The sequence below is a fragment of the Octopus bimaculoides genome, chromosome 6 (assembly GCF_046866305.1).
Source record: "Octopus bimaculoides isolate indiv1 chromosome 6, ASM4686630v1, whole genome shotgun sequence".
NCBI lineage: Eukaryota > Metazoa > Mollusca > Cephalopoda > Octopoda > Octopodidae > Octopus > Octopus bimaculoides.
In genome coordinates, this window is record NC_142933.1 from 86,797,277 (window position 1) to 86,806,310 (window position 9,034).

Here is a 9,034-nt window from a genome sequence, read left to right on the forward strand (position 1 = left end):
TGTGCCGTAAACTATTTATCATTTCTGTGGTGCCCCCTTCCCTTGATGCCCTAAGCGCGTACTTATTTTGCTCAATGGTTAATTGAAAATGTGGGCAGCGAAAGAATTAGTGAAGCTAGTATCTCATCACGTTTTTCTTGTTCCTTGCATGTTACCAATTTTAGAGAGAGAAGGGAGAGAATTCAACTTCAGTGCTTTACTTGTACTGTATTTATCAATGAATGCAAATTTGGCCTCGGTAGAATTTTAACTCGGGGGCTAACGAGCTAAAACACACACCGCAAACAATTTTTATCAGATCGAGTATACAAAGTAGGTACCCTACAATGTTTCTGTACAGGATTATATCAATCTATTGATATTGATAACGGATTAATGTTAACGAGCGACTAGACAATGGTAACATTGGCTACTTTGATGCATTGAAATGAAATATACAACTTTATATTGCTTCGGTAGACTTTAAACCATTTAGAGGAACCACAAGTATCTACAGTGCCCAGGCAATGATGTACGGTATCTGTATCATTAACTAGATTATCAAGTAATCGCCTTTAGATTGGATGCTAGTTATCGAGGGTAATTTTATCAGTGAAGAAGAATTAAACTCAGCATTGCATAGAAACGGATAATTCTTCAGTTGTACACTGTTATTCTTAATCTACAGCTGAGGGGATGTTTTATTATTAGCCGGTTACAGTTAGGTTATCTCTTCTGTTGTGGTTTAGTAATCTTGCTATTATTTAAAAAGATCTACTGGTAACAGGTAGTAGTTCAATAACGAGCTTTAGATTTATTATCCAGATGTGACCCTGTTCATATAATCAGTAGGGATCATCTGCATTATTTAATCTATCGAATTAGAAAGCAGGTACCATATCATGTGTGAAAACGTGTGATCATTCATGAATACATTCATGTAAGTCTATACAAGTATAACTGCAAATGAATTTCATGAATTATATGTTTTGGAGATACGCTTAACGCATCTACTTCTTCTGAGCTACAACTAAATCGGTGGCTCCTACAGTGGGCGGCACCCCCGGGGGAGGGGGTCGGTGGAAGGATTAAGGGTGGGATGGTGTCATTGAAGGAACGTGATGCGATAATGAGGTGGAGAAAAAGGGGCGAGGGATGTAAGAACAAACAAAATGACGTGTTAATAAGGTTATGTTTTATTTGTGAATTGCATGTTTTGAAATTAACTCCAGAAAATGGTTTACGTTTGTAATGGTGGGTGGGGGTGGGGGTGCGGCGCTAGGAATCTGGCCCGGGTGCCAAGGGGACAGCTGCCCCCCACAAAAGGTTTCGGAACCACTGTATTAAATGGTTTCACCGGAAGTCTAGGAAGAAAGCTCCAAAATATCTTACGTACAAAGTTGTTCAATTTTCTACTCTATGATCACCTTTCGGAGTTATGAATCTTACGTTCCTATTCATGTTTACGAACAATTTCCAGCCTCTTCAGATTAAGCATATCATCTTTCATCTGCTCCCACCACCCAATCACATAAGAATCGCTCTTATAAGATACGGGTTCAACTGTTTCTATCTAGAGAAATGACTCAGTAAACAAAACAGGTGTGGGAGATTGTTTCGTGTGTGGTGTTGGTAGAGTGTCATTCGTCTTATGATGTCAGTAAACATTGACATGAAAAGATAAAAAGAAACAATAATAACAAAATAGATAATTGAAAGAGAAACCAAGAAAAAGATAGATAAAGAGAGAGAGAGAGAGAGAGAGAGAGAGAGAGAGAGAGAGAGAGAGAGGGGGAGAGAAAGGTGGGAGACAAAGAGAGAAGTGGGATGAAAGATAGACAGTGAAAAAAATATATTTCAAAGAGAGAAGAAACAGCAACAAAGAGAAAGTGTGCTAAGTTTTGAAGCTGATAATGTGTGTGTGTTTGTGAGTGTGTGTGTGCCTGTGTGTATGTGTGTGTGTGTGTGTGTGTGTGTGTGTGTGTGTGTGTGTGTGTGTGTGCTTATTTTCAAGCGCTTGAGCATTGTAACGATAATTTTCATAGCCACAAGAGGAGAGAATGAGAGATGTTACAGGAGGAAATTGCATGACATAAGTATAGAATAATAACGATGATCCTTTCTACTGAAGGTACAAGGCCTGAAATTTGGTGGGGGGGGGGGTGAAGGGGACTAGTCGATTACATCGACCCCAGTGTTTCACAGGTACTTATTTTATGGAGTCCCATGGATGAAATGTTAAATTGACCTCGGAGGCCTTTGAACTGAGAACGTAGCGACGTGCGAAACAATGCTAAGCATTTTGTCCAGCGCTCTAACGATTTCGCCCGCTCGCCACCTTAATAATAATAATAATAATAATAATAATAATAATAATAATAATAATAATAATAATAATAATAATAATAATAATAATTTAGACCTAAGGGTAGCAATTTTGAAGGAGGCTTTAGTCAAACAAATCAAGTCTAGGACTTACTGATATTTCAGTTTATCAACCCACGATGGATTAAATGCAAAAGTAATAATGGCGTAATTTGAACTCAGAAGCGTCCAACGATTCTACCAATTCAGCATGTATGTTGACGTGTCTGACAATGTGAAAGGACGAGATATAATTGTGCACTAATACCTATAATCTTTTAATCAAACTAGAAATTTTCTGGCCTAACTACAAACACATTATATTGTTAGCTGACATCCTAGAAAAGGAGTAAAAAAAAAAAAAACTTTCCATTGAACCAAATACTATAGTCTTAAAACAAAGGAAGAACACATTAGATAATTCCGACCTTAAAATACTACGTCTAAAGCTAAATAGACTGGATATTGTCACGGTTAAATCACCTGTGATTATAAGTCTGCTCGATCGTAGCTGACCTGGAACTAATCAACGTATTTATAAACAACAACAATGTCACCACATAGCAGTTTCTCGAATTAGTTTAATATAAGATACAAAAAGTGAAGAGTGAACATGGCGGGTAAAAGCAACAATATGCTCGGTAACAATCGGTGCATTCGGGTCAACAGATACGAGTGCAAAGCAATACGTTGAGAAAGTACCTGGCAACGCTGTCTCGCTCAATACAAAAGATTCTCATTTTACGGTACTTCACATTGCCTTATGTAGAACATGGTTTAGTTATAATGACTCGATCAAAAGAAACTTTGTTATGACTATAGCTTGCTCATTGTTCAGCGTTTTATTTAAGCTTTGTCTGTTTACTTCTTACATGTTGAACCTGTAAGAAGTTATTCACCACTTCTATCGGCTTACGTCTTCTGATGGTCACATGTCGATTGATGAATACAAACACTCAATTGAAATCGAAGTGAATTGCATAATATAAATGATGACGATGATGGTGGTGATAACGACGACGACGACGACGACGACTACGACGACGACGACGACAACGACAATAATAACAATAATAATAATAGTAATAATAATTATAATAATAATAATGATAATAATAATAATAATAATAATAATAATAATAATAATAGTAATAATAATTATAATAATAATAATGATAATAATAATAATAATAATAATAATAATAATAATAATAATAATAATTATAATAATAATAATAATAATAATAATAATAATAATAATAATAATAATAATGATAATAATAATAATAATAATAATAATAATAGTAATAATAATTATAATAATAATAATGATAATAATAATATTAATAATAATAACAATAGTAATAATAATTATAATAATAATAATGATAATAATAATAATAATAATAATAATAATAATAGTAATAATAATTATAATAATAATAATGATAATAATAATAATAATAATAATAATAATAATAATAATAATGATAATAATAATAATAATAATAATAATGATAATAATAATAATAATAATAATAATAACAATAGTAATAATAATTATAATAATAGTAATGATAATAATAATAATAATAATAATAATAATAATAATAATAATAATAATAATAGTAATAATAATTATAATAATAATAATGATAATGATAATAATAATAATAATAATAATAATAATAATAATAATAATAATAAAAATAATAATAGTAATAATAATTATAATAATAATAATGATAATAATAATAATAATAATAATAATAATAATAATAATAATAATAATAATAATAATAATAATAATAATAATAATAATAATTATAATAATAATAATAACAGACTATTATTATATTTTGAAACACGGTTTCATTCACGCGCACAACAAAGTATCACAAAGGTATAACAAAAACATGTGGAAATGTACGCATGTAGCCATGTAAAAATGGAGGAAGCGGAATGTGTGTTACACGATATATTAAGAAATATTAAGTGTTTAAAAAAGTATTTCATAAAATAAAAGAATAAGATACACATATATTGATAAAAGTGAGATAAAAAAAAAAGAGCAAATTATACAGAAAACAAATAAGAGCAACCTTCTACTCACGCACGCACGCACACATGGTTAACAGCCAACACCTGTGGTTGTTTAGGAAAACCGTAACTCTTATTACCTTCTGCTTCTATGTATTCCAAACGTGTAGCTCGACACTCAGGTGCCGGACTGGGTTACAATAGGCCACCGTTTAGAAAGCTAACTATATCTGTTCATATATCCTTAAATTGGTATGTATGATCAAATAATCTTTATAATCTATCCGTTGTAGGATCAACCGAGTCGAAGCCATCTCTTCTGACTGTACCTTATGTATTTCTTCTTCATTCAGTTTGTTTAAATGATCCGTTATTCTTAAGGCTGAAGTAGGTCTGTGGGCGTACTCATTGATTCGACTGCTCAACTCACTTTCTGCTTGTGTTATATTATTTTAAGGGAGTGACAATTTTTTTTCTTTTCTTTTTCTGATCATTCTTAGCAATTCAAAGTCCTTCTCCATAATTCATCTCAATCTAATCATCACAAGGTGAAGGAAATGCACTAATTTACTGCACGCTTCTAAAGGAGTTTTAATGAATATGTCGTTTCTAAACGTTTCTAATTTAAAAATACGGTCAGAAATCCTACGATGAGACAGTAAGTCGGATATATCGTCTTAGGTATTTGACCTGAATTTTTATTTATCAACCTCGGCTCGATCAACGGCAAAGATAAACTCACAGGGTTTCAACTTAGAATGCAAAGAGCAAGATAATTTCTCTGACAGTCGAATGATTCTGCCAACTAACTTCATTAGCAGCAATGTCCCATATTTATATATATAAATAAAACGTTACACATGCTAGAAGAAGACTCGTGTGAGTATAGTTAAGACAGAATACCCAATGAATTGCTTGACCATTTTCTGCATTTTATTCAGAACTGAGATTATTAACAGTTATTATAGTTTTCGGGCGAGAGTGGAACGTGAAAGTAGTGTTGAGTAAGGAATAATTCCATACACATAAGATCACTTAAACTCCACAGAATGCATGTTAATGTCGTGCCCACAGTATATATAAAACATACGCATATGCATATAGGCGCAGGAGTGGCTGTGTGGTAAGTAGCTTGCTTACCAACCACATGGTTCCGGGTTCATTCCCACTGCGTGGCAACTTGGGCAAGTGCCATCTACTATAGCCTCGGACCGACCAAAGCCTTGTCAGTGGACTTGGTAGACGGAAACTGAAAGAAGCCCGTCGTATATATGAATATATATATATATATATATATATATATATATATATATATATATATATATATATATATATGTATGTGTGTGTGTATATTTGTGTGTCTGTGTTTGTCCCCCCAGCATCGCTTGACAACCGATGGTGGTGTGTTTACGTCCCCGTAACTTAGCGGTTCTGCAAAAAGAGACCGATGGAATTAGTACTAGGCTTAAATAGAAATAAGCGAGATATTGGGTGAAAAATTAGCAAACCTCATTTGAATATCAGGGAAGTATACCTAGAAGATATAGCAAAAATGTTAGATTTGTGTAAATATTGACAGATCATTACGAAATTTGTAATTTTTAAGTGATCTGATATGAGATCACTGGTAGGTAATGGGTTAAGCCCGATAGCATTAAAAATATGAAAAAACAGCCCACGCAAACGTTAACGTCACCACAAATGTTAAAGCAAAGAACGTATCGTTGGAGATTATAATAATCTAAATAAATATGGTTCTTTACTTCCTATGTCATGCAGATTAAACATAAAATTCATAAATGGATACAAAAGGGATATCTTTACGTCTACTTGCAGGATTTAGTAGCTGAACTGTGCCTGCAAAACGAAACTAGTAGAATATACTCGTACATGATTTAGAGAAAAGTTAGCCAGGGTCTTAACGAAACGTTATACACCAGCAAGTTAGTCAACTTAAAAACTTAGAATCTAAATGTAGAATGTTGAAGAAATATCATATATCAAGAGATTAATTAGAAATATAAATACACAAGGAAACATACAGGGTACAAAACCAAAAGCAAAAATCTGAAACACTGAGAATTTATCCACGAAGAAAAGACCAAACGCATACAAAACTAGATTAATAACAAAATGCAAACAAAGAAATCAAACCCTACAAGATCTACAAAATACTCTGCAGTAGAAATTGAATGTGAACAATAGAAAAATTATATAAACAAGAGAATATCAGGACGAAATGGAATCGGAAATTCAAAAGGGAGAAATCATGAACATGACAATTTGAAGGTCGAAATAATTAAAGAATTACACACAATAGAAGAAATCATAAATAATAGAATAGTTTTAAACAAACAAAAGACAAAAAAAATCCATAGAAATTAAGTGACAAGTTCTCTCAGTTCTTAATGAAATCAGCAATGAAACGATACAACTGGTAAAGAAAACTGAGGCGTAAATAGTGTAAAACTATCATATAGAAATGTAGCTGAGATCAAAGAACACTTAGGACAAGAGATCCTTGCTAATTCGCATTGGAATGGTCGGTATGAAAAGCGACATGGAGTTTTTGAATAAATCAAACAGTTTGATCCAAGTGCAAACGATTTTGCAAAGAACAAAGTAAAACAAGAATAACTGTAACAGGAGGAAGCGAAGAATTCTGGAGAGTCGGAGCAGCGAAGCAATTACTATGGATAATATTGCTGAAAGTAACAAGCAGAGCATTTCCTCTATAGGTTGAAAAACATAAGAGCACAAATTATAACACAAACATTTCAAAAAAAAAAAGAAAAAACTGGAAAGACCCAGAATATAAGATTGTAAACTAATACTGAAAATATGCTCTATCATGAAGATTCTCTTGGATGTTAAAGAAAACGCCTGACACGTTCACACAAATCTATAACATGCAAAACCTACAGCTTACAAAATACTAACTGTAGTATACAACAGGAAGTAAATAAATGGACGTTTGAGAAAGAAACATTTCCCCACAAGAGCAGACAGGTAGTTATCAAAGTTCATGTGACTATAATGATCAATTATTAATCAACGAAGCCATTGCTGAAGATGCTATAAGATGAAAGAACGGTTCAGCTTGATAGAGATAAAGTATCAGATTACTTTTGAGAATGATACTCACGTGTGTTGATTCTGGAAACCTTATCCATGAGTTAAGTAGCACCAATAATGAACTGATATATTAAATAAACATACCTTGAGAAACTGACAAACAATTTTATAGATGCAGATAAAGGAGAATTATAAAGCAAACGTATCATTAGAAAATATTCAAAACTGTTGCTCTATCTCAGTATCATGGACAAAAAGCAACTAGAAATGCATAGATTATCTAAGGAAAATGATGGGAGACTTGGTTGAAAAAAATTCACTAAGACAACATTGAGAAGAAGCGTACTAATTAGGAACGTTAGTACAATAATCATGATAGATTATGAAAGAGAGTCAAGAGAATTTGGCAAACACTGAACTAAACAGTGTCGATTACAAAAGAACGAAAAATAAAAAATAAAAACAGAGTTAAACAGAAAGATTATAGACTTGTTAGACTAAGACTTAAAACAGAGTTAAACGTAAATAATACAAGATAATATAATCTCTAGCTGATCTAATAATAAATTATTATTATATTTTCAATTAGACGCAAAACGAATTAGCACGGACAAAACAGCCACACAAGAGAAGTCTGACTGCATTTAGACTACTTTTCTCTCTAACTAATTTGAACTTATATTTCCCAATAATGCAAAGAAGGAAGGGCTTCGTGCTATTACAACAAAAAGAAAAATGCAAAATCTCCACTGTAGAACTGCAAAGCGTATGTAATAAGAAATAAAAGAAAGCGGTAGTTAGAAGGCAAATGATACAGAAGCTAAATTGACAGGAATTTCCGGGAGAAGAAAAATGGAATATAAAAAGAAATTATGAATAAGGTAGAAACTAATCTGAAAATGGAGCAATAGAATCTCATGCTAAACAGGTGTAAAGAGAAGCCCTTAAATGGACAATATTTGAGAAAACTGAACAGTTAGCAATTCACGGAGAAAATTTGTAAAAACCGACTAAAAAGCGCAGAACACAGATGAAATGCAAAGATGCTTCAGAACGGAGAAAAAGAAAACGTTTGCACACACACAAAAAAATGTGGATGTCCATGCAGACCCACTGTGGAATACAACTCCGAGATAATCTAATGGCCTTTGAGATTCTTTAGAATGTGGATGTCCATGCAGACCACGTTATTCTAGAACATATTTTCACAGACCACATATTAATACGTTTATGTAAGAATAAATACAAGCCATAGCGATATCTCTGACCGCGATTCGAAAGTCACTGAGACTCATGAACAGGTAAACGAACCATTAAATCTACATTTTCTCCTGCTTTGTCTTCGGCCATAAAACGCAGATTTACACTCTTTTCCAGCTGATAAAAAATACGTTCTGCAGTATATCAGCAGATACCTGTCCACCTAATTTTTCAAAGAAATATGAAAGTTATCTGTGGCTGTTTGTTAAGTAGCTTGCTTCCCAACCACATGGTTCCGAGTCTGTCTCTCTGAGTGGCACCTTAGGCAAGTGTCTTCTACCCTAACCTCGAGACGATCAAAGCCTCGTGAGTGGAT